We start from the raw sequence: 26,262 nt of genomic DNA, 5'->3' as shown, positions 1-26,262 counted from the left end.
AGCCCTTCTGATCAGTAAGTAGCTTACCATCATGTTTAATGTTGGGGCATCTCCTCTAATCAGAAGAGACACAATTCTGGATTATCAGATTATCTTTACGCTGGTTTAAAGGAATTTTATTCCGATTTTTAAACATATTACGATGCATTACTATTAATGATTCCAGGAGAAGGAACAGTATACGGACCATTTTCAGTCCGGCGGCCCATCGTGCAGCCCTTTATGTGTCTGCTTTCTGCTCTGGAGGAGGATGTGGCCCCTTATCTCTTGGGCCCCGTATGATATGCTGAATTATAACTTATAGGCATCGTAGTATAGTGGTCTCTAAAATAAGGCTCTCCAGGCGTTTTATTCCCAGCCTGCGGCCTTTGGGACATGCTGGGAGTTGTAGTTCTACAACCCTTCAAAGCGTAGATCACTGCCATAAAGTAAAAAATGACATTAACAATACATACCGTAATTCACCTCTAAAGCTGCCTCTGCACACACAACTACCCCTCCCCCTCCAAAAAAAAAATCATCCGTAACTGCATCTCACAGCTATTTCCACTGCACAGGATGATATAATCCCCCTTTTAGCCGAATATATATATATATATATATATATATATATATTTCCTCTTTTTATCTCTCATTGCAACATATCCAGCGGGGCCTTCTCCGAAAATAATCCAGATCCCGTCTGTGTCCTATAATACAATCTAACCGTCCGGGGTTTTATAAGAAATCATGTCACTGACCTTTTTTCCGCCGTGTCTGTCGGAGCAGGCTGCTATTATAGAACTGCTGGTTTGTTCCAAAAGTGGGAAGAAAAAAAAAAAGAATATCAGTAGTGGTGGTGGTGGGGGGTGTGGACTGGAAATTGTCATTGATTTGTATGAAGAGAGCACTGCTTCCCTAGGAGTGGTCACATGAATGTACTCCCACCACTCCCTCGTAACCAAAAGTATTTGGCGTGGAGCCCGTCCCGTCCACCTGTACAATTAAGCTCTCGGCTCTGTGTGGGACTGTGCACGGTGCCATCTTTCATCAGCGCCGCTCCTAGGCGAGATTTCCTAGGCTGTTAATTCAGATTATCTACTACGGACTGAATGCAGTAAAGGAGAAGAGAATAATCGGCAAAGTTTTGTGACGTGAGGCTCCTGGACCCCGATGCAAAATGGGTCTAGGGTCCCGCATCTGCCATGTCCCCCACTAAGGGATCGTGCACACGACTGATTTTCTCAGAAAAGTGCTACCCAGGGGGTAAATAAACCCTATAAGGGAGGCATTAAAAATAACTTTTATTCATTTTATTTAAAAGTGGTCTTTTCTTAAAAAAACTACTATAGAAGGCCCAGGGCCGGACTGGCCATCTGGCAATTCTGGCAAATGCCAGAAGGGCCTGTCTGGTGGTGGGCCACCTTGTCTGCTACATTGTTAACAGAATTGGTTCTCTCAAGACTCCCATACTACTAAGATCTTTGACGAAGCACAAAGTCGCTGACTCTGTCACTTACCCCAGCAGGCCACGGGTATCATTAGAAATGTTGGTCTTGTAGTAAATCTTGCTTTCCTCCATCCAGGTAATATTAGTAATATATCCCATCTGGTTCATGGGGACGGGGACAACATGGGCCTGTGTGATTTCAAATGCCAGGACTGAATTTCAGCCCCAGTCCGTACCTGAGTAGACCCGTATTATATCAGTAGATAAAGGGGTTTCCCATCATTGGTATACCACTATAACCAGCTACATATAGTCAATGTCTTTTGGTATGCCAGCATCTTCCTAGATAATCATGGCTGCTGCCCATGAATTATTGTAGCTACTTTATTTTTTTTGTAGGTTTTCAGTATTCAGGAGTTGTCCCTTTCGCTATTTTTAGGCTAATGACTGTTGTTACTTGGTGATTTTGGTATGATACTCTTTGTTTAGTTTCTTCTTTACAGGTACATCTGATTCATTTCAATCCTAACAGAAGCACTAAAGATCTAAAACGCACACATATATAGCTTCCCCAACCAGTTTCGCCTATACAGGCTTCATCAGGAGGTTAGAGCTATAGATCTATAACTGTCGCACATTGATGAAGCCTGCAAAGGCGAAACTGGTTGAGGAAGCTATGTGTGCGTTTTAGATCTTTAGTGCTTCTGTTAGGATTGGAAAGAATCAGGTATACCTATATGTAGCTACAGTAATTCATGGGCTGCAGCCACGATTTAGCTAGGAAGATGGTATCTACTGATATAATCGGCTCAGATTCTTGTGAGGTCCATTTTTCAAGGACGGATAGAATGGATAAGGTAGAGAATTTTTATTCTCTCCATATCCTAGAAAAACTGATGCCATTCTGATTAAAATTTGATCAGAATAATCGCAGAGTTTTTCTCAGATGCGGAGAAAACCATTGTGTGACCCCCTCCATTATACTGGGAAGAAACGTTTCGCCCCAGATTCAGCTGCTACTTCCGTGCCATTCATACTCAAATATGAAGGAATCTTCCGAACTTCGAATTCAGAAGGGAAAAATCAATTCATATCCTTCAAAAAATACATTTACAAATTAGAAAACTGCTATTAATTATTTAAATTATTTCTATACAGCTCCCTCCTTCTGACTCCGGTCTTCATCTCTTCAGTCCTCACTCTTTCGGCACCTGGTTGTGTAGCTGATTGTTCCCCGATAAAAACGATACCTTTTTTGTAGAGATCCGATGTGTCGGTCATGAGAAATTTAGCGTTGAAGCAGTATGCAAATCAGGCTGGAAGTGCACTGAGGGCGTGTCGGTGCACTTAACACAGCTTCTTTTAAGCATGCTGACATCTGCATCTCCAGCCTGATTTGCATACGGCTTTTACACTAAATTGACCGATAAATCGGATCTCTACAAGAAAGGTGTCATTTTTATTGTAAGACAAGCTCCTAGACGGCCATACCACTAATTCCATGTGTTGGAACATGCTGACAGGTTCCCTTTAAGCATGGAAACTCCTGTAGCCTATGACCCCATAGCTATCTCTAACAGTAGAGCACCCGAGACAAGGCAACTACTTTCAGCCCTTGAACCCCGGAGATCCTTCCACCAATCCAGTATTGACCCTGTCATCCCCCAATCACATGTATTGAAATTTACTGAATATGCTGATGTAATTGTAGTTTGCACTTGGGCCTCCTAATTTTTTTTTCATTTTTTGGCAAAATTTTGAAAATAATATAATGCAGCCTACAACGTAGGTTAATGACCGACGTACAAGACGAGGGAATGAAGACTTTTCCCTGGAGATCTTAAAATCTACAGGACAACATTTATTATTCAGTTAATGCAAAAAAAAGTCACAGAAAAAGCAGCAAAAAGGTCACAAATTGTGCAAAATTTCCTCTGGGCATGTTTAATCTAGATGTAATATGCCTGAAGCCAGAAAAGGGAACAAAATGTGGCAGCAATCTACGTCTGCTCATAGCACACATGGGGGTGGGGAAGTTACTAATGGCTTTGCACCAGTTTTCTGGAGTCAAAAAGTCTAAAACCTCATCCGAGCACGTTCGCTCATCACTACATGCTGTCTTTTTGCAAAAGTTGTCAACTTTTTGCTATATTACATAGCTTTGAATAAGTGATTGCAATCTGGGTGGAAATAAGGCGCAGTCAGAAATGCACTCACTACTAAAAAAGGGGAGAGTGGAGGAGAAAGGGGAAAGATGGGCCAAGTGTCAAACATCAATATGCAAATAAAGTCCGTGGAGCCTCATTTAAGAGTCTCAAACACGGGACTAGCCAGATCTTCCTCCAGGGAAGGACCCAGCCAAGGAGTGGCTCCTTTCGGAAACCACCATTACCACCATATTAAGTGGCCCTTTAAGTCAATATCCAGCTCTTTACGAGTTTACAGATATGACAAGGGAAATACCAAGGCCAGGTATCCATCCACAGACAGCTGTTTCGGGGTGTTGCCCCTCATCAGTGTGGAGTAGCCAGAATCCTACTCCACACTGATGAGGGACAATGTATATACACTATTCCTGATGGCTATTTTGAGCTGAATGTCTGGTGGCTATTCTGCAATCTCATTTCTACTAGGTAGGATGACGTCCCACTGAATAGTCTAAAAATTAGCATTAGAGAAAGGTCAAGCCACCCAGTATGGATTTTATTCACCTGATATGGCCGACTCTTCTTGATACTTGTTCTCAAATCAATGGAATAGATAGTTGGCTCCTTAACGTCTGTTCACAGTTAACAATCAAGACTTTTGGAGAAGAGTTGAAGGAACTTTTCTCCAAACTTCTTCATTGTTGACCATGAATGCCATGCTGCAGCTATGCAGGTAACTGCAACCTCCACTAGATGGCAATAGAGTGGAAGGATAGTAACAAGTCAGCAAGAGCAGACCTACAGTGCTGCAGCGAAGCTACCACCAGGTGGCAGCAGAATAGTCAAACAAGCCGAGTCAAAACCTAGACTGTCACGCAGTACAAAGGGAAAAAAACAAGCACAGAGTCAGTGGAGAGCCAAAGGGTCAATACCAAACAAAAGGCAGAAGTATTAGGGACCGGAGGCAATGTTAAGTCAGAGTCAAAGCCGAGTGAAACACCGGGAATATCCAAAAGCAATCAGGAAACACTAAGACAGGATGGGCAGAGAGGGAGGAACAGACACGGACAACGTCAGAAAATGCAGCATGACAAATCCGGGTACTACCAGAGTCAGATACTCAAGCCATAGGCAGAAAATATAACTGACATGGCCTGCAGGACGCAGCAGGAAGAAATAGCAAACCTGAACCCAAAACAAGGCCAGGCAAAGGGGAGACAGGACTCAAAACCCGGACTGGATTATGACAATGAATTTGTGTTAGGTACCAACTGTGTCTACTTCATGGATTCGATAACAAGTATCAAGAAGAGTCGGCCACCCCAGCAACAGATAACGCTGTTATTTGCCAACTTCACTGGCAGTAATAATTAGACTCTTTGTGGCCCAAAGGCATCTGGCCTCTGTATGACCTTACTATTATGGGACTTTATAGAAATCACAAATGGAGACTGTATGGAACTATGTAGTCACTGTAAGGTGGGTATATACCGTATGGGCACTGTTTAGTCAGTGGGTCAGATATTGATATACAGAGTGGGTGGCATTAGACAGACAGTTTCTTCCTTCTGGAGGAGAGCAATTTTTCATATTTTCTCATGCAGCTTTACTGGAAAGAAGCCTTACGGAAGCAAGAACTCAACATTCATTGGTGTAACGGGTCTTGACTCGGGGTGGACACTGTGGTGGCAGCCAAGTTGGTGGCTGAGAGCCAGATAAGCATTTTACGCTTTGAGAAGGTTAAGTCACAATAGAAGGATAGCAAAATGTTTGTTGTTGGTGGTGGCCCTTTCTCCTTTTGCATCCATGTGCACTTTTTTTTGAATTTGGGTGAAGAAAGTCATGTTCTTGGGCTTTACGAAAAGTCACTGTGCTTGGTATATGGGCTGTTTAGTCCTATCATCTACGTTGATGTGCCTTCCGTTGATCTGCTATATATCTATCTAGGATCCTCAATGTATTTTTCTTCTTCTGTAGACACTATGGAAGAACCTGTGGCTACGGGAGCTCCGAACTGACCTCATCCAACAGCAGAGATGAGTTAAAGATATGATTTGTCTTCCACGTGTACGGTGTCGATTGGAAATGATTTATGGAGGAAGGTTAAATACATGATTTGGCCTTATCCACTAGGTGCGGTGTGTTTATTTTGTTTTTGGGTGTGTTTGTATAGCTGTAAGGCATGCGGGAAGGGGCTAGAATTATTAGATCATGTGACCCACAGATGGGAAGAAGCACGATGACCTCAGAACGCAGCGCGCCCTCATCACCCACATGCATGTATATTCATCTTCGAGCTTGCAGTATTACGAGCTATGACTGCTTTTATTAATCCCCTTTGAATGTTCTAATAGACCATACTGGTATAAGGTCCAACACAATTTTTGGGCACAGGCTCCCTTTTTGATCCGTAAGAACCCAGTGATTTCAGCAGTCGGCCTGAGCGTCACTTCACTGCAATGCTATGTTTGGCACTGCCCGCTAACACACGAATGTGGAGGGCTACCCAAGGAGAAGGCCAAGCTCTGCGGCCCCTTGAAATTTTATTTGATAACTATCGACTGAGCATGGATAGTCCTTTAAGGGCACTAAATCTAACGTCAGCGGCTTTTAGAAGTGCAACAGAGCAGTAAGGGGAGAGGATCATATCACTCACCCCATGTACCATGTACGGAAATGTTTCTGGGTGTTTAGGACCAAAACTATATGGACAAAAGTATCGAACATACCTTCTAATAATTGAATTCAGGTTTCCAATTCAGTCCCATTTCCCCATCTGCCCTCAGTGACTCTGTGTATAATACCAGGTCCCATTAATCCCAGTATATAACATCCAGACCCCCACTGATCCTGGTGTACAGCATCCGGCCCAACGTCCCCGGTGTAAGATCTTCGTCCCCTGCCATGCTGTCTGATTTTACTAAAGTGACAGATCGGCTGGTGGTGCAGAGGTCACTGATACCAGCGCGGCCCCGTAATAGGAGCCAGCAGGGTAAGTAGTCCGTTCAGCTGCATGCAACCTTACATCACCAAGCACAAACCGAGCATCGGATGGAGTGGTGTAAAGTCACCACCACTGGATTCTGGAGGAGACGTGTTCTGTGCAGTGACAAGAGGCATTGTAGACAATTCAGCTTTGTGGGAACAGTTTGGTGAAGACCCTTTTCTGTCCCCCATGACTGTGCCCAGTGCACAAGCTCCATACAGACATGGACGGGGAAGAACATGAGCGGCCACACAGAGAGCAGACCTAAGCCCCATCCAATGCCTATAATGGAGTGACCTCCCCCCAACATCAGGGTCTCACCTCACCAATGCTCTCCTGGATGAAGGGGTAAAAATTCCCCAAATCTCTTATAAATCTTCCCCAGAAGAGTGGGAGCCGTTATATCTGCAGAGGGGAAGACTCTATTATTGTCTATGGATGTAGGATGAGAGGTCAGAAAAGCTCCTGGAGGGAAATGTGGAGGAATCCCAATATTTATGTCCTTATAGTGTATATGTGAGAGAGTAATACAAATTGGGCAAGAGCTTTCTGTCATCCATCCTACTAAAGAACAATAAGATCAGTCTCTGTCCAGACCGAAGTGTCAGATAAGGCTACTTTCACACATCAGGTTTTCGGCGTCAGGCGTGATCCGGCGTCGTGCCGGAATGCCGGATCCGGCAAATGTTTTGTAAAACCTGATGTGCCGGATCAGGTTTTCTGCCGGATCCGTCTTGTTCTTGACAGACAAAACCGGATCCGTCTCATCCGGTTCATCCGTTTTTCTATCCGTTTTTCGACGGATTACGCCGGATCCGGTTTTTAAAATTGACCCTCAAGGCAGAGTACACTGGCAGGATGACAGAGTGTGAAAGATTTGTGCCCTAACCAAACTTGTGTACCTTCTGGACCAACAGTATATACCTTTGCCAACCAAAGTTGGCTATCTTGTCATGGTCTTACTATTTTTAGCTTTAGGCCACAGGTGTGTACCTGGTTGTGTTTTGTGCAAAGTATTTCACCTTTTAACAAAAGTTGTGTACATTGTTAGGAAATCACCAACAATAAACACAACTTTTTAGGTGAAATACTTTGCTTCAAACACAACCAGGAACACAACTGTGGCAAAAAGCTAAAATTTACCCACAGTTATATACCTGGTTTTGAGAACCTTTTTACCTTTGAAATACCCTGTATTTAACCTTTTTTTTAAACATAGTTCGCCGCAGAAAGAAATGACAGACAACCATTGTGAAACGATAATTTAACTTTTATTTAAAATTTTTTTTTTTTTTGGAAAAATGTTTTTAAAGTGCAAAAAACTTTTTTAATAAAGGTTTTAAACCCAATGGGCATTTTTATTACAAAACACATCATAAATCTGTGTAGTGTGGGGTGGAAATACGGCTGGAGGGGCTGCGGGACACTTCGACACTGGGTGTGTGGAGAGAGGACTGGGATCGTGGTGGGGAAGGAACAGTTAGAGGTGAAGGTGTGGAAAAAGCTACAGAATGGGTGGACATGTGGGAGGCAGAAGAGGTGGTGGGCGGTGGAGTGGAGGGTTGGGCAGGGACTGTAGGAGCAGATGATGTTGATGGAAAGTTGTATGGGGAAGAAGTTTGGTACGGGGAAGGAGTTTGGTACGGGGTAGGTTGCTGGAAGTGGGGAGATGTCTGGTACTGGGGAGGTTGCTGGTACTGGTGAGGTTGCTGGTATGTAATAGGAGGGGGAGGATGGAAAGTGGCTGGAGGGGGTGCAGATGTAATAGGAGGGGGAGGATGGAAAGTGGCTGGAGGGGGTGCAGATGTAATAGGAGGGGGAGGATGGAAAGTGGCTGGAGGGGGTGCAGGTGGAGGAACTACAGTGGTGGGAGGTGGAGGTTGGGAGGTAACCTGCTGTAGAGCACCGTGGCACGAATGCATTACATGCATCTGCTGGGTAGGAGATAGTGTTTCCATGCGCTCCACAACAGACCTGAAAAAGGTGTGGTTTGGCGAAGATCTTGCTTCTGAATGCATGGTTTGCAGAAGTGTCTTCACCTCCAGAATGCTGGAGTTGATCTGCTGAAAGCCTGCGGAGATTTGCTCTGACAAGACTTTTAGACAGTTCTGGAAAGATGCATTCAGATGCAAGAACTCTTGCGCATAACTCTTTTCCTGACCCCTCTGCCGCTGCCGCCCAGTACCCGCAGGTGTACTAGAGGTGGCAGGGGCAGAAGGGTGGGGTAAAGGGAAAGCGATCTCCTCACCAGCAGCTTCATGTAATGTAGGCGGCCACGATGCTCCTGTGCTGGTGGATGGGACAGATGGGTCGAATGTGTGGGAAGGTGCAGATGTACCGGGGCGGTCGAAGTGTCCCTCGGTGCCGGTCTCCTCAGGGATCGCCTCAGAAGGGTCCAATCGTGCAGGCTCCCGAGTGCTGCTCACCGTGCTGTGGAATAAAGAGAAAAAAAAACAATTAAAATACTGACATGGTATGGCCCTGGCTGAAAAAAAAAAGTTACATCTAACATTTGTTTCACATGTGGTGTGTAATATTTACCTTCTGGTGAGCATTGTTTCCCGGAGGAACGACAGGGCTTGTGCGTACTTGTACTTGCTCCTGCGTCCTCCAGATCCACTCGGGGCCCGCATCTCTTTATTGAACTCCTTCTTGAAACGATCCCTCACAGACCGCCACCGATTCACAATTCTGTTCCCTGAAACGAGAAAGGAGTGGTTAGTATACAACATCAGTGTTTCCCAATCTCCAGTCCTCATGGTCCCCAGGGGTCATGTTTTCAGGATTTCCATAGTAAATAGAAATCCTGAACACATGATCCGTGGGGACCACGAGGACTGGAGTTCGGGAAACACTGGTTTACATCAAGCAACCGGTACTGTATATACTTACGCTCTTTAATCTGGGCCCGAACATCGAGGTCCTCCCAGCGGCCCACAAGGAGCGAACAGATTTCCTCCCAGAGTCGTCGGGTAACGATCAGGTCAGCGTGGCGGCGGTCAGCCATATTCCAGAGCGGCTCCCTTTCTCTGACGAGATCGATGAGGCGGTCCACATCAATCCCTCCATCCTCACCGTCAGAGTCGGGAGCACGCTGTGAAGGCTGTTAAAGAAAAAGACAAAAATAACATAATTAGCCTCCACAAAAGAAATGAAATAAAAAGTGCAAAAAAACCAAAGCAAAAATATTTATACTTACACGCTGGTGACCGCCGCGTTGCTGCCGACGACCCTGGGAGGCACTGCGAGGACCTCTTGGCCGAGCACCAGATTGGGAAGACTAGAGAAGAAAACAAAAAATGTTATGTCTTTGGATGTAGGCATTTGTTTGCTGTGTGTGGTCTGCAGAACATTGTTTTCTATGTGTTGTGTGTAGTGTGATGTTGTGTTTCTGCGTTTGATGCAAAAAACTTACCAATTGTGAGCCCACTCCAGGTGTCTGTCCACCCCTTCCTTCTTCTTCTGGGAGCTCCTCTTCATCTTGTGATTCCTGTTTTGAAATAAAAGGCAATGAATAGACATATATTACAGAGATGATGGATTTTGGAAATAAAAACTTACCGTCAAACGCTGACGATGCGAGGGAGGGCTCCCAGAAGAAGATGTGCTGTCCTGTTGATGGCCAGACTCCATGGCTGTGGGTATTGCTGCTGCTGTTGCTGCTGCCAGTGATGCCATTTCTGCTGCTGCTGCTGCTGCATCTCTTTGGCGGCTGTTGAATAAAGAGAAACAAAGGGCCAATGAATATCTTGATATTCCATGGCCCTAGTTTGGAGGAATGGGGGATTTGATAATTACCGTCTCTCATCTGCTGCTGGACTCCCCTCCTCAGCATGTTCCATTTGCTGCTCCATTTGTGGTGGTGCTGATGGTGCTGCTGCTGCAGATGTCTGCTGCCTTCTCCTGCTCCTGGTTCTTGGCTTGGGTGGCATGTTGGGTGTGGCTGAGGGTCCCATTGTCTTGCTTTTATATATCTCCTGTGGGCAGAGCTACTGAGCATGCTCAGACCAAAAAACCGGATCCGGCGCATTGCAGCGCTCATAGGCTTTCATTGTGTGAAAAAGCCGGACGCGCCGGATCCGGCGTGTCCGGCTTTTTCGCCGGAGACAAAAAACGTTACAGTAGCCGTTTTTTCCAGACGCCGGATCGCGACACATTGCCGGATCCGGCGAAAACCGGATGAAACGCATGGCCATCCGGCGCGATCCGGCGCAAATGCAAGTCAATTGGGGGGAAATCGGATCCGGCATTGCATTTCGCCGGATCCGGTTTCTGTCAAAAGCGCCGGATCGCGCCTGACGGCGAAAACCTGATGTGTGAAAGAGGCCTAACTGGGAACAATAGATCGCATCATCACAGGGTTTAGTGTTCAATGTTTCCCATCTCGCTAGAGGTACTGCAGGTCCCTGACTGCCAGATATATTGGGGGGAATTGACTAAGATTGGAGTAAAGTACACCAAATTTATTCACAGGTGTCCTTATCTTAATAAATACGGTGCATCTGTGAGCTGTGGACCACAAAATGAAATCCACACCATCATTCAGCGTAAAATATAGTAAATCTGTAACATGTTTTTGGCCCCACCTACAGTGTCAAATCAAAGGTGGAATCTTTTTGCTCAAAGCAGTCTGTACCAAAATTTGGGACTACTTTTTGCTGGAAAACTGCCATATAAGTCTTGATTAATTCCAGAAACTGTTTATTTATCAACCCCTCCTCCCCCCAAAAAAAGAACAAGATAGCTACTTCCCTTCTCATTGATGTCACTAATGATCTACAGTGGCATGAAAAAGTTTGGATATTCCTGGTCAGAATTACTTTTATACTTTAATTGTGAATAGTTCAGCAAGTTGAAAATGAAATGATCTCTAAAAGGGAAAAAGTTAAAGGTGACACATTTCCTTTTGTATTTTAGGCAAAAAGTAGCACCCCCACAAGTCTTTCAATTCTTGTTTGAGGGATTTTCATCCATTTTTCCTTTGAAAATTCTTCCTGTTCTGTGAAATTCCTGGATCGTCTTGCATCCTCTGCTGTTTTGAGGGCTAGCCACAGATTTTCAATGACGCTCAGATCAAGGGACTGTGAGGGCCATTGTCAGGCTGTGTGCACACGTTGTGATTTTTAAGCGTTTTTGCCGCAATTTTCGCCGCAAAAACGCTTAAAAAACACATACAGAATGCACTCCATGCATTCCTATGGCATTCTGCACATGCTGGGCTAATGCTGCGTTTTTTTTCTGCGGCAGAATCGCATTGCGGAAAAAAACGCAGCATGCTCATTCTTTTTGCGGAATCGCCGCAATTCCGAAAAGAATTGCCGCGATTCCGCACCCATAGGAATGCATGAGATCAGCTTACTTCCCGCATGTGGCTATGCCCACCATGCACAAAGTGAGCGGCTCATATGCGGATGGTACCCACGGTGTGGAGGAGAGGAGACTGTCCTCCAGGCTCTGGGTACCATATCCCTGTAAAAAAAGAATAAAAAATAAAAAATCGGGTTATATTCACCTTCCGGCGTCCCGCGCAGCCTTCCCGGGCCTCAGCGATGCTCCGGTTCCCAGTAATGCTTTGCGAGACCTTTGATGACGTCGCGGTCCCGCGAATACTGTAGCGGTCCCTATTCCTCACGAGATTGCTACAGTATCGTGAGACATTACGTCATCAAAGGTCTCGCAAGGCATTACTGGGAACGGAAGCGTCGCTGAGGCCCGGGAAGGCTGCTCGGGACGCCGAAAGGTGAATATAACACAATTTTTTATTTTTTTTATTATTTTTAACATTCTATCTTTTACTACTGATGCTGCATAGGCGGCCTCAATAGTAAAAAGTTGGTCACACTCGTCAAACACTATGTTTGACGAGTGTGACCAACCTGTCAATCACTTTCCAAGCGATGCTTCAAATCGCTTGGAAAGTGCTTGAATTTTGCACTCGAAAATCGCGTTAAAAACGCGAAAAAAACGTGGAAAAATGCAGAAAAAGATGCAAAAAAAAGTACATTTTTCCTCATAGAATCATAGAATCATAGAATCGTAGAGTTGGAAGGGACCTCCTGGGCCATCTGGTCCAACCCCCTGCTCAAAGCAGGATTCGCTAAATCATCCCAGTTAGATGTCTGTCCAGCCTCTGTTTGAAGACTTCCATTGAAGGAGAACTCACCACTTCTCGTGGCAGCCTGTTCCACTCATTGATCACTCTAACTGTCAAAAAGTTTTTTCTAATATCTAATCTGTGTCTCCTCCCATTCAGCTTCATCCCATTGCTTCTAGTCTTTCCTTGTGCAAATGAGAATAAAGTTGATCCTTCTACAATGTGACAGCCCTTTAGATATTTGTAGACAGCTATTAAGTCTCCTCTCAGTCTTCTCTTTTGCAAACTAAACATTCCCAAATCCTGCAACCTTTCCTCATAAGACAGGGTTTGCAGACCGGTCACCATTCTGGTCGCTCTTTTCTGAACTTGCTCCAGTTTGTTGATGTCTTTTTTAAAATGTGGTGCCCAAAATTGGACACAATATTCCAGATGAGGTCTGACCAAAGAGGAGTAGAGGGAAATAATTACTTCACGTGATCTAGACTGTATGCTTCTGTTAATACATCCTAGAATTGCATTTGCCTTTTTTGCTGCTGCATCACACTGTTGACTCATATTCAGTCTGTGATCTATTAGTATACCCAAGTCTTTTTCACATGTGCTGTCACTTAGCCCTATTCCTCCCATTCTATATATACTTTTTTCATTTTTATTGCCCAGATGTAGTACTTTGCATTTCTCCCTGTTAAAAACCATTCTGTTAGTTGCTGCCCACTTCTCCAGTTTATTTAAATCTTTTTGAATCCTCTCTCTCTCTTCTCTAGTATTAGCTATCCCTCCTAGCTTTGTGTCATCAGCAAATTTAATCAGTTTACCCTCAATTCCTTCATCTAAATCGTTGATAAAGATGTTGAACAATACAGGGCCCAGGACAGAGCCCTGTGGTACCCCACTTGAGACATTCTTCCAACTGGATGTGCAGCCATTTACGACCACTCTTTGGGTCCGATCACTAAGCCAGTTGTGAATCCACCTAACAGTTGCCTTGTCCATTCCATACTTAGTCATTTTTTCAATAAGGATTGTATGAGAGACTTTGTCAAATGCTTTGCTGAAGTCAAGATATACTATATCTACAGCATTTCCTTGATCCACCCAATCAGTAATACCATCATAGAAGGAAATTAAATTAGTCTGACATGACTTATTAGTTACAAACCCATGCTGACTCTGTTTAATCACTTCATTCTTATCCAGGTATTGACATACATGTTGTTTAATAATTTGTTCAAAGATCTTTCCTGGTATAGAAGTCAGACTCACCGGCCTATAGTTGCCTGGGTCCACCTTCTTCCCCTTTTTGAAGATAGGAACAACATTTGCTCTTCTCCAGTCTTCTGGCACTTCTCCTGTTCTCCAAGAATTTTCAAAGATTATGGAGAGGGGTTCAAAAATTTCTTCTGCTATCTCCTTCAGTACTCTGGGGTGTAATTCATCTGGACCTGGAGACTTGAATACATTTAGGTTAGCTAAGTGTTTCCTCACTATCTTTCTGTTTATAGATATCCTGGATTCTTCTATTCCCTTAATAGGACAGTGAATAGCAGTTGATGTTACATTTCCTTTCTGAGAGAAAACGGATGCAAAATAGGAATTTAAAAGTTCAGCCTTCTCAACATCCTGTCTTACCATTTCATCATTTTCATCCTGTAAAAATCCTATAGCATCTTTGACTTTTCTTTGTTCCATTGTTCTGTCCTTGTATTCTTACCCAAACAGTTTCCACAGAACTCCCAGTCTCTGAAGCTTCAATCTCTGTGCAGATATACGCGTTTCTAACATACAATGCGACACCCCCTCCTCGTTTATCAAGTCTGTTTCTTGCAAATAAGTTGTATCCTTCTAGTCTTGTATTCCAATCATGTGTATTGTCCCACCAAGTTTCAGTGATTCCAATGACATCATATTTCTTTTCCTGTGTTAGTAGTTCCAATTCTCCTTGTTTGTTGCCCATGCTTTGTGCATTAGTATAGAAACATTTTAGTTTGTGATTGGTTTCTCTTTCTCCAATATTTTTTTTAATTAGATTCTTTCGTCTTTGTTCTTCCTTTCCACTTCTAATAGCAGAGTTCTCAGTAGCATTTGTCAGGTGTATGGCTTTTTCTGGTCTTTTGCTTCCCTTCCCATGTTGTTCTAGTTTAAAGCTCTCCTTACAAGTGTAGCAAGGCGACTTCCAAATACCTGCTTTCCAGTCTTCGTAAGGTGCACCCCATCTCTAGCAAGTAGTCCATCGTATAAGTAGTTCACTCCGTGATCCAGAAATCCAAATCGTTGCTGACGGCACCATCGACGTAGCCAGTTGTTCACCTGCAGAATCTTATTCCACCTCCTTGTTCCATGGCCATCCACTGGGAGGATGGAAGAGAAGACCACCTGCGCTCCCAGTTCTTTCACTTTCTTGCCTAAGTCTTCAAAGTCTCTGCAGATGGTTTCCAGGTCGTTTCTTGCGGTGTCATTTGTCCCCACATGTAGTAGCAGGAATGGGTAGTCATCTGTAGGTCTGAAGAGTCCTGATATCCTGTCAGACACATCTTTAATTTTTGCACCTGGAAGACAGCACATTTCTCTTGAAGTTATATCCGGTCTGCAGATAGCGGCCTCTGTTCCTCTCAACAGGGAATCCCCCATGACCACCACTCTCCGTTTCTTCTTCACAACATTTTTCTTTCTCCATCCAGGAGGACTCTGAAGGCGTACAAGGTTGCTGTTTGTTGGCAAAGTCTTATCCTGATGTATTTCTTCATCGTTTTCCTGCGTGAGAGCCTGGTACTGGTTTCTGAGCAGTATGGGTGCTGACTGCCTCCTGATCCTCCTGCTTCTCTGGGTCACATGTCTCCATTCTTCTGTTTCTTCAGGTGCACTTTGAATTTCTTCTCTTTCTGTAACATGAAGAGATAATTCTGCTCTGTCCAAGAACTCTTCACCTTCCTTAATGATCTTCAACGTAGCTAACCTCTCTTCGAGATTTTGCAACTTTTCCTCCAACAGGGACACAAGCTTGCATTTGTGGCATGTGAAGTTTGGCTTTTCCACTGGTAAATCTGTGAACATGTAGCAAGAAATGCAGCTCACCAAATGGCTCCTGGCCTCTTCCATCTTGAGATTTCTTAAAAAGATGAAAGATGAGCCAAAATTCGCGCGCCGACAGGCGCGCGGTTTCTCCGATTTCCTCTTTTCAGCTGCAACGGCCAAAACCCAGTGATCGTTGAGCTCGCGGAGACTCTTCACTTATCCCAGAAGGCACTGGGAATATGCAAATGATCTCCTCAAGACTCTTCCCCTGGTTTCTCCGATTTCCTCTTTTCAGCTGCAACGGCCAAAACCCAGTGATCTTGAGCTCGCGGAGACTCTTCACTTATCCCAGAAGGCACTGGGAAGAAGTGCGTTTTTTTTCTGCATACGTGGGCACATAGCCTAAAACCTTCAGCTTGCGCCTTTTAAGGTCGTCTATTGTGGATTGTGACGTGTATTTAGGATCATTATCCATTTGTAGAAGAAAGCCTCTTTTTACCTTTAGCTTTTTTACAGATGGAGTTATGTTTGTATCAAGAAATGTTGAAATTTCATTGAATCTATTCTTCCCTCTAACCGTGAAATGTTCCCCGTGCCATTAGCTGCAACACAACCCCAAAGCATGAGTGATCCACCCCCTTGCTTAATGGATGGTGAGATGTTCTTTTCCTGAAATTCTGTGCCCTTTTTTCTCCACACATACCTTGGATCATTGTGGCCAAAGATTTCTATTTTAACCTCATCAGTCCACAGGACTTGTTTACAAAATGCATCAGGCTTGTTTAGATGTTCTTTTGCATACTTCTGACTCTAAATTTTATGGTGAGGACACAGGAGAGGTTTTCTTCTGATTAACTCTTCCATGAAGGCCATATTTGTGCAGTAGAATAATGTACCACAACTCAAGAGTCTACTAAATCTCTCTGAAGGTCTTTTGCAGTCAAACGGGGGGTTCTGATTTGCCTCTCTAGCAATCCTCTCACTGAAATTTTGCTTAATCTTCCAGACCATATCTTGACCTCCACTTCTGTTAACTGCCATTTCTTAGTTACATTTCAAACTAGAAAGGGCAGCTTGAAAACACTTTGTTATCTTTTTATAGCCTTCTCCTGCTTTGTGGGCCTTCACCATTTTAATTTCCAGAGTGCCAGGCAGCTACTTATAAGAAGCCATGGCTGCAGTTTTTTGAACACATCCGGAATCACCACTCGTACAACAGAGGGCGGCGCTTAGGGCTGAGCGGGGTATCCGATGTGTCCAAAGCGCAGGGATTCCGGCCCATGGAAACATACCCTAAGAGGTGCCTCTTAATGGCGTTGTCCAGGCTTGAGGTTCAAGTCTGCAGTCACTCTATGTGACTGCAGACTTGTGAATCTTCACAGAGCGCACACATCACACTATCAGAATTCTCCAGTGCCGATGCAGGGAACCAGCAGTCATTTGACCACAAGTATACAATTTGCACCTTCTCAACCACTTTCCGACTAGACGTGTACAGCCTCACCACGAACATCTAGTCTGCATGTGACCGCATGTATGCAAATCTAATACTTTGCAGTCACATAGAGAATCAGGAGCGTTTGACTCCCACACGTCCCTCATCAAGACCAGCGTGAACATTGCCGAGCTTGATGAATTGGCTCCTATGTATCAGCTGACTAGTCCGATGTGGTATCTGGGCAGCTATTCAATACTATGTTCCATTTGTCTGACAGGTCTCTTCTTCCTCTGTGTGTTCACAGTCAGATACCTGTCAATCAAGGAAAGTGGAATCCGCCAGGTTCTACATCTGGGCAAGAAAAACGAAAATTACATCTATAGAATGGGAGGAATAGAACTAAGCAACAGCACATGTAAAAAAGACTTGGATATACTAATAGAGCACAGACTGCACATGAGTCAACAGTATGATGCAGCAGCAATAAAGGCAAACACAGTTCTTGGATGTATTAAGAGAAGCATACAGTCTAGATCACGTGAAGTAATTATCCTCCTCCACTCCTCCATGGTCATGCCTCATCTGGAATACTGAATCCAGTTCTGGGCACCACATTTTAAAAAAAGACAATGAAAAACTGGAGAAAGTTCAGAGAAGAGCTAAAAAGGATGATAAGGGGACTGTAAAGTATGTCCTACGAGGAACAGTTAAAGGATCTGGGAATGTTTAGCTTGTAAAACAGAAGGCTAAGAGGAGACTTAATAGATGTCTAAAAATATCTGAAGGGCTGTCACAGTTTAGAGGGATCATTATTCTCATTTGTACATGGAAACACGAGAAGCAATGGAATGAAACTGAAAGGGAGAAGATACAGCTTAGATATTAGGAAAAACTTTTTGACAGTGAGGTTGATCAATGAGTGGAACAGGCTGCAATGAGATGGTGAGTTCTCCTTCAATGGAAGTCTTGAAACAGAGGCTGGACAGACATCTGTCTGAGATGGTTTAGTGAATCCTGCAGTGAGCAGGGGGTTGGACACGATGACCCTGGAGGTCCCTTCCAACTATAACATTCTAGGATTGTTTAATTCTATCAGTCAGCAAAGACGCATAGTTCTCAGACGGCTTTTCAAAGTATTTTTAAAGTAAAGCATACCATGCTGCATTCGCACAGATAATGTCCGATTCTTGCTGCCTGTGGTTCAGGCAGCATGGATCTAGTGACAGGTTACCTAGCTTATTTTCCTGCCCCAGGAGACACACCTCCGCTCGGTGCATTCATGCAGATTGCTGATCACGGACCCATTATCGTTTATGATCAGAACTGCGATGCCATTACTCGATGTGACGAGGTGCTCTCCTCTACCTCCTCATCCTCAGGTTGTGTGGCAGTAGACGCACTAATCCCCCTGCCAGACGATTGTTTGCTATTGCATACAGTAGCTGTCATCATTCAGTGTCCTGCAAAGCTGAGCTAAACCGCCATTAATCTAACTCGTCTGATTTTCACAAGGTACAAGTACAAGCTAGGGTAAGGTCTGAATGCTGCAAAAATAGTCATCCTGCCCAACTAAAATGCTCAATATCCCAGCTTAATCAGGGCTGGATTGATCGGGCGGGGGCGCCATGCTGCGTCTGAGACCCAGACACCCCCTGAAACTCTATCCATTGAAGTCTATGGACATTACACAGACCCCTATAGTAGCGTGCACATTATCGTTGGGGTAGTGAAGGATTTGTTACATGTGCCCTCCCTATCATATAATCTTAAAATAGATCATTTTAATCCCAGGTTTTGTAACATTATGGGGTAATATAATTTAAAAACCCAATGTCACAATCCATTTTTGGATCTGTGTCAGTTTGGACTGCTCTAATATAAACTATTTCCCTTTCAGGCCATCGGGGTTAATGTCAGTTTTTGCCCCCGGTGGCCGCTGCTGTTACTACATGTTTTGTGAGTCTGTTATTGCTGCTGTGACCACTCGCTCTTTCCTATATAAGTTCACCTGGTACACCAGCTGACTGTTGGTAATAGCAGGTCCTTTGCAATCCAACCTTTGAGAAGAGAGGAGCTATCTGGAGCAGTGCTTTTTGCAGCCTATCTGGAGCAGTGCTGTTTCTTCTGAAAGCTGAGTTTGGGTGCCTTGCTCTGCTGCCTCGGAGCATTGGCAGCAGAGAAGCTAAGTTGTTTGTTTTTCCCTGTCCGTTATTTTCCCTTGTGTTTTATTAGTACAGCGGTGGAACAAGGGTCCGCACTTGCCAGTTCCCTAGTAAGGGATAGGTACAGGGCAAGTGAGGGACTGCGGTATCCTGGTCGGCAACAGGTTGCAAGAACCTGTATAGGGAACGTGAGGAGAGTTCAGGGCACTTCCTTAGGAGAGCACAGGAGGTGTCCATTTCCCCGTTCCCTATTTGCAGGGCCCACCATTGTAATTGTGTCCCCTTGTCTATCTTGGTTGTTTCAGTGACCGACCGATCGTCAGGTCGCGTCACACAGGGCCAAGTCACATCGTGACATTATTACCAACCTTCCCGTTTCTTTTCTGGTGAGCCATGGCCCAAATGCAGGCCTTTGCCACACTGTTTCAGTCCCTCATTGATGAGCTTAAGGTGCTGTGGGGTGAGGTGGCGCAGCAGCTGCAGCAGTTAGTGGGGTTCTGGGCCTTGGCTCAGGTGCAGGCTCAACTGGAACCCAAGATATCTCTCCCTGACAGGTTTGCTGGAGGGAGAGAAAAATTTCTTGGGTTTCAGGGGGCCTGTAAATTATATTTCAGGCTCCGCCCCCGTTCATCACGGTGTGAGGTACAGCGTGTGGGGATTATTGTCTCCCTTCTGCTTTCCGATTTTTCATCATCTTTTCGGTCGGTTGACGGGTGTTTTGTGGCTCTGGCGCTGGTGTATGGAGATCCTGATGGCGTCTCCCTGGCAGAATCCCGACTCCGTAAAATCAAGCGGGGGGGCCGGTCAGCTGGGGAGTACTGCTCAGAGTTCAGGAGGTGGGCCACCGACACCCAGTGGAACGACCCTGCTCTTAGGAGTCATTTTGTGCAGGGTCTGTCCCCTAAGTTGCAGGATACTCTGGTGCAGTACGCCGACCCCAGGTCACTGGAGGCCGCCATGTCCCTTGCCATCCGGGTGGATAGACGCCTCAGGGAGAGGCATACACCAAATGTGCCCCCGGTAGTCCTTGTTAGGGAGGAGGACACACCAGAGCTGACGGACGAACCCATGCAAGTGGGAGGAGTTAGTTCCCAAATGGTATCGCCTGCGGTTCGTCGTGTGGGGGCATGTTTTCACTGTGGGCAGATTGGTCATTTCATCGGGGTCTGCCCAGCGCGCGCCAAATCATCTGTACCAGCTAAGAAGCCGCATCCCCCTGGTCATGTGGAGGGAGGCGACCAGGGAGTGTATATTTCCTCCATTTTGTCTCCTCAGTGTACCTTGTCAGCAGAGGTGGTGGTTGGCGGGGTACTGAGGGCATACCGGTGATTGTGGACAGTGGAGCAGGAGTCAATTTGGTGGACGCCCACTTTGTCCAGACCCATGGCCTGAGGTGTAGGACGCTAGCTAATCCCCTAAGCGTCCAGGCCTTTGACTCTGTCCCACTTAGCCAGGGGAGGTTTACCCACGTTGTGGATAATATACATCTGCGTAAAGGGACTCATCATGAAGAGTCCCTGTCATGCTACGTCTTGGAGGGGCATGCCATCGCCTATCGTTTTAGGCCTCCCTTAGTTGGAAAGTCACAACCCGGTATTAGATTGGCGGTCTAGGGAAGTAGTCAGCTGGGATCAGTAGTGTGAGGGCAGTTGCCTGGGGGCTACTGTCTCTGCCGCTTTTCTACAACCGTCCCCTTCTTCTCCAGTGGGGGCAGCCGAGGTGCTGCCAGGGAGTAGGGGCAAGTCTCAACCCTCACCACAAGCTAACCCTGAGTGTCGGAGTCCTTGTAGGAGGAGGGGTCGGAGGAGGGTGGTGGTTCCCTCTCTGATTTGGGGGGTGTGATTGTTGTGACACAGGGGGGCGCCTCTGTTGTCAGTTCCTTGAAGAGTTCACCGTCTTGTGACAAACGTGTGTGTGACAATAAACGTTCAGGTCTGGACCTGTGTGTGAATGAGTACGTATGGGTGGTCACCAAAAACATCCAGTTGAAGGGTGCTGCTGGGGTCTGGAGTTCTCGGGTGATCTGGCCGTATCGGGTGTCGGCCATCCTCGGCCTGGGGACTTACCAGCTGGAGTTACCCCCAGTAATGCCCATATACAACTCATTCCCCAAGTCGGCGCTCTGGAGATTTGTGGCACCTCCGGAGCATACGTTATTGTCACTTCCATCAGTCCGCATTTGCCATAAACCTGAGAGTCAGGTGGTTGCTGAGGTGAACTCTGGTGGATCTAGGTATCCTCACTGTAGGTGGTTTTCTGGTGAGGTGCGGTGTTGAGGGTCCAGAGGTCCCTCATTGTAAGGGGGGTACTGTCAAGATCCATTTTTGGATCTGTGTCAGTTTGGACTGCTCTGATATAAACTTTTTCCTTTCAGGCCATTGGGGGTTAATGTCAGTTTTTGCCCCCGGTGGCCGCTGCTGTTACTACATGTTTTGTGAGTCTGTTATTGCTGCTGGTGCCATTCTTTCCTATATAAGGTCACCTGGTACACCAGCTGACTGTTGGTGATAGCTTGTCCTTTGCAATCCAACCTTTGAGAAGAGAGGAGCTATCTGGAGCAGTGCTTTTTGCAGCCTATCTGGAGCAGTGCTGTTTCTTCTGAAAGCTGAGTTTGGGTACCTTGCTCTGCTGCCTCGGAGCATTGGCAGCAGAGAAAGCTAAGTTGTTTGTTTTTCCCTGTCCGTTATTTTCCCTTGTGTTTTATTAGTGCAGCGGTGGAACCAGGGTCCGCACTTGCCAGTTCCCTAGTAAGGGATAGGAGCAGGGCAAGTGAGGGACTGAGGTATCCTGGTCGGCAAGAGGTTGAAAGAACCTGTATAGGGAACGTGAGGAGCTCAGGGCACTTCCTTAGGAGAGCACAGGAGGTGTCCATTTCCCCGTTCCCTATTTGCGGGGCCCACCTTTGAAATTGTGTCCCAAGTGTCCCCTTTTCTGTCTTGGTTGTTTTAGTGACCGACTGATCGTTGGGTCGCGTCACACAGGGCCAAGTCACATCGTGACACCTAATTTATTACATCCTATTAGGAAATTTTGAGTTTTATACCAGGATCTTCACTTTTTGTGCAAAGGGCGTCTCTCGCTCTCAAGGACCTGTCCTGTCCTACATTGCACAGGCAACCTACTTATCTGTTTAGACACAGTGTAATTCTCCATTTCTACTGCGGACGTGCTGCAGAGAAATTGAACACTTACAGAGAGATTTCCCTGCCCACAGGCAACTGCTGGATGTCAATCAGGAGAACCCTTTGTGATCAGGGATAGGATTGTCCAAAGCAGAGATCCCCCTTTAACACTATACATTTAACATAGAAATGGAGTCTTCAAAGAGTTTAAGGGGTTTTAGCATATTCTATAGATGGGTCAACAATATCAGATTCCCGCATCCCTCAAGGCTTAGCTGACCCTCATCAGAAATTGCAGGCCAAGCCTAAAAATTGTAATTTAATAGCCACATCTGTGCCCACTAGACGAGCTCTAATATCACATTGCAAAAAAGGTAAAAATTTTATTAAAAAAATTAAAATAAAGCATCCGTCTAGGTGTCAGTAATTTGCCATTGCAGTACCAATTTTCACCACAGTAGAGCCAAATACCTTCCATAGATATTTCTGTAAGAGCGCCCCCTGGGATCTGATTGGAGTCAAAAGCAGAACATTAAAAATATGACATCATTGGATTACTCATTTCTTAAAAATACTCCTGATTTTAGTCAACAAGAACAAGTTTACGCCATTTATTTTTTTTCAAATTGGTGATGCAATCCCTCTAATTATTAATGTCAGTGGGAAGATAAAATTAAAAAATGTTTAACTTGTTGATTTAAGGCAGAAAATTAAATAGGAAATAACAAAAAGGTTACCAAAAAAATTGAAAAAAATATTTTAAAAAAACCTAGATGTCTATTTTTAGCCTCCCTATATCACTGGCAATGCCTCGGTCTCTGTTGATTGGCTGCAGCGGTGACTTCACAAGAACAATGCTGTAGCCAGTCACTGAGCCAAAAAGCTTGTGCCATCTGCATGCAGTCACTTGCTATTATTAGGCTGGGATCACACATGCGAGAAACTCGGACGAGTCTCGCATGTTAATACAGGCACTGCCGCCGGCACTCGGATCGGAGCATGCGACCGCATAGAAATACATGGAGGCGCACATTCCGTTCCCGAGTGCCGGGTATTAACATGCGAGACTCATCTGAGTTTCTCGCATGTGTGATCCCGGCCTTACTTTGCCTTGGACATTGTTATATTCTCTGTTTTGCTATCTTAGTTGGGGATCCGTATTATTGCATGTGTGGGTGTGAGTGAAGGGGACATATTAGGGTGGAGCCCCATAGGTATCTTTGGAGCTTGTGGGTTCTTTTATTGTCTTTGCTCCTATATGTGCTGTTTTGAATAAATCTTATTTCTTGTGTATTTATCTCATCGTTTATAGATTTTTCTTTTACCTCTGCCTTTATCACAGACCCGTTTTTCTCTTCTTTGGTTTTGGACCCCCAGGGAGGGTAAGTAAAGCTCAGTTTGATATTTTTTGATTTACGCTTGTGGGGTAAAAAGTAGTTGAAGAGGGACATAAAAGCAGGGGCGGACCTACCGCCCGTGCAGCCGGTTCATTGAACGGGGCCCCGGGGGAGAGGGGGGCCCCTCCAGCCTCCTGCACCACATGGCTAATTATTCCATTTTCACATTAGCCATGTGGAGCGCAGGAGGAGAGGAGAGCAGCGCTGAAGCGTTGGAGGACCTGTGGTGTCGTCATCGTCATGTGATCGGGGGCGGAGCTGATCACAGGCTTTCACCATTGATCAGCTCCGCCCCCTGATCACATGACGATGGCATCACCACAAGTCCTTTCAGCTGAGCTCACACAGGAGCTGCATCTTCCAGCAGGAGCGCCAGGTAAGAAGAAAGTTTTTTTTTTTTTTTTTGTTTGTGTTTTTTAATTTAATTATTATGTTTCCCCGCAGGATGGAGACACATGGATCATGTGTCGCCATCCTGCCAGGGCAGATTGGAGACAGGGGGAGGCAAGATGGAGATGGGCAGGATTGGAGATGGGGGCAGGATTGGAGACATTGGGGTCAGGATGGAGATGGGGCAGGAATGGAGATGGGCATGATTGGAGACATTGGGGGCAGGATGGAGATGGGGCAGGATGGAGATGGGGCAGGATGGAGATGGGGCAGGATTGGAGACATTGGAGGCAGGATTGGAGACACTGGGGACATGATTGGAGACGGGGCAGGATTGGAGATAGGGCAGGATGGAGACATTGAGGGCAGGATGGAGACATTGAGGGCAGGATGGAGACATTGGGGGCAGGATGGAGACATTGGGGGCAGGATGGAGTCGGGGGCAGGATGGAGACGGGGGCAGGATTGGAGACATTGGGGGCAAGATGGAGACAGGGCAGGATTGGAGACATAGGGGGCAGGATGGAAACATTGGGCCAGGATTGGGGGCAGGGTGGAGATGGGGCAGGATTGGAGATACAGGGGGCAGGATGGCAGACACTGGGGGCAGGACTGGAGACACGGGGGCAGGACTGGAGACAAAGGGGCAGGATGAAAGACATGGGGGCAGGATTGCAGACACAGGGGGCATGATTGGAGACAAAGGGGGCAGGATGAAAGACACAAGGGGCATGATTGGAAACAGGGCAAAATGGAGACATGGGGCAGGATTGGAGACACAAAGGGCAGGATTGGAGACAGATGGGGCAGGATCATGGGGCAGGATGGATACGATGGAGACAGATGGGGAGATCATATAGGGCACAATGGATACTCATGAGGGTGGGATGGGAGAACATATGGCTGAAACCAGGAATTAGACCCATGGGGGCCAGGTTGGGGGATATTATTACCATAGGGGCTAAGTAAAGGATATTATTACTGCAGTGATGTATTTATTTTATTTTTTGAGTATACTGTTTTAAATGGGGGGGAGTCATGTTACTGTGTAGAGTGACACTATGTTGCCTTTTTTTCTTCATGTGATGTAATGTAGAAGTTGGGAAAAAAATAAGTAATGTGTTCTGCAAGTGGAGCTTTAGATAACTGTGTTATTTCCTGCAGAGACAAGCACTGGCTGGAAGACGTGATGGCGGTCTGTGCAGGATGAAAGATGAAAAGCAAGGATGAAGGACTTTACCTAGAGACGTCACTGGTGAGTTAGTGTGCTACCTATACACTGACACTATATACTGTATACTATATACAGAGGTCCTGTGTATAATGTCACCAGTGATCACTGTGTTACCTGTACATTATATACAGAGCTCCTGTGTATAATGTAATTGATCACTGTATTACCAGTACAGAGACACTGGATAGTAAGTACAGATCCCCTGTGTATAATGTCACTTATGGCGATAGTATTGTTTTTTTTTATTACTGATCAGTATTGTAGTATTCAGTCACTATGTGGTGGTAATATGTGGTCTGGACATGGTGTTGCGGTAGTTGTCCCTTGTATGTGCTATTATTTGGTCACTTTGTGGTGGTAATATGTGGTCTGGTCATGGTGCAGTGCTGTTCCTTGTACGTGATATTATTCGGTCACTGTGGTAATAATATATAGTCTAGTCCTGGTGTAGCGGTATTTGTTCCTTGTATGTGGTATTAATTATAGGTCACTATGTGGTGGTAATATTGTGTCTGGTCATGGTGCGGTGGTATTTGTCCATTGTATGTGATATTAATGGTCATTTTAAAAATTGAAAAATAAATACAAATGTACCTAAATTGTATTGCATATTTTAACAAATATTTAATAGGTTACAGTAGAATAGAGCTCGTCCAAAAGTGTCTACAGTGTTGTGATGGCGGCTTAAAAAATATTTTGGCGGGAAAAAAAATCTGCCGGCTATATGTGTGATCTGGTGATGGGAACTGTTAGGCTAAGTGCACACGTAGCAGAAATTTTCTGCTGAAAAACAGGACTCCCTTCCCAGAAACCGCGCATTTTTTTCTGCGCGTTTTTGTGCGTTTTTA

At 45.4% G+C, this 26,262-nt stretch overlaps 1 protein-coding gene and 1 long non-coding RNA gene across 4 annotated transcripts in view; one reads left to right on the top strand and one right to left on the bottom strand.

Moving 5' to 3' along the window:
* The window catches only part of ZBTB7C (zinc finger and BTB domain containing 7C), a 238,261-nt gene that overhangs the window by 61,187 nt on the left and 150,812 nt on the right, over positions 1–26,262 (bottom strand). The window contains exon 1 of one of the 3 annotated variants that reach the window (XM_073584755.1): positions 741–861. The exons of the other annotated variants lie outside the window; for them this stretch is intronic. The gene's annotated coding sequence lies outside the window, so the exon portion shown is untranslated. Of the gene's footprint in view, positions 1–740; positions 862–26,262 lie in introns of those variants that run through there. 3 annotated transcript variants of the gene reach the window in all.
* Positions 1–26,262, top strand: part of LOC141097540 (uncharacterized) — a 46,385-nt gene that overhangs the window by 2,775 nt on the left and 17,348 nt on the right. The window contains exons 2-5 of the long non-coding RNA XR_012233993.1: positions 5,181–5,315; positions 5,554–5,709; positions 23,736–23,775; positions 25,345–25,435. This is a non-coding gene — a long non-coding RNA (uncharacterized lncRNA). The remainder of the gene's footprint in view (positions 1–5,180; positions 5,316–5,553; positions 5,710–23,735; positions 23,776–25,344; positions 25,436–26,262) is intronic.

The sequence above is a fragment of the Dendrobates tinctorius genome, unplaced genomic scaffold (assembly GCF_039654945.1).
Source record: "Dendrobates tinctorius isolate UK_male_01 unplaced genomic scaffold, ASM3965494v1 ptg000085l, whole genome shotgun sequence".
NCBI lineage: Eukaryota > Metazoa > Chordata > Amphibia > Anura > Dendrobatidae > Dendrobates > Dendrobates tinctorius.
The sequence above is the reverse complement of the archived record's forward strand: the minus strand, read 5'-3'. Positions and strand labels throughout refer to the sequence as shown.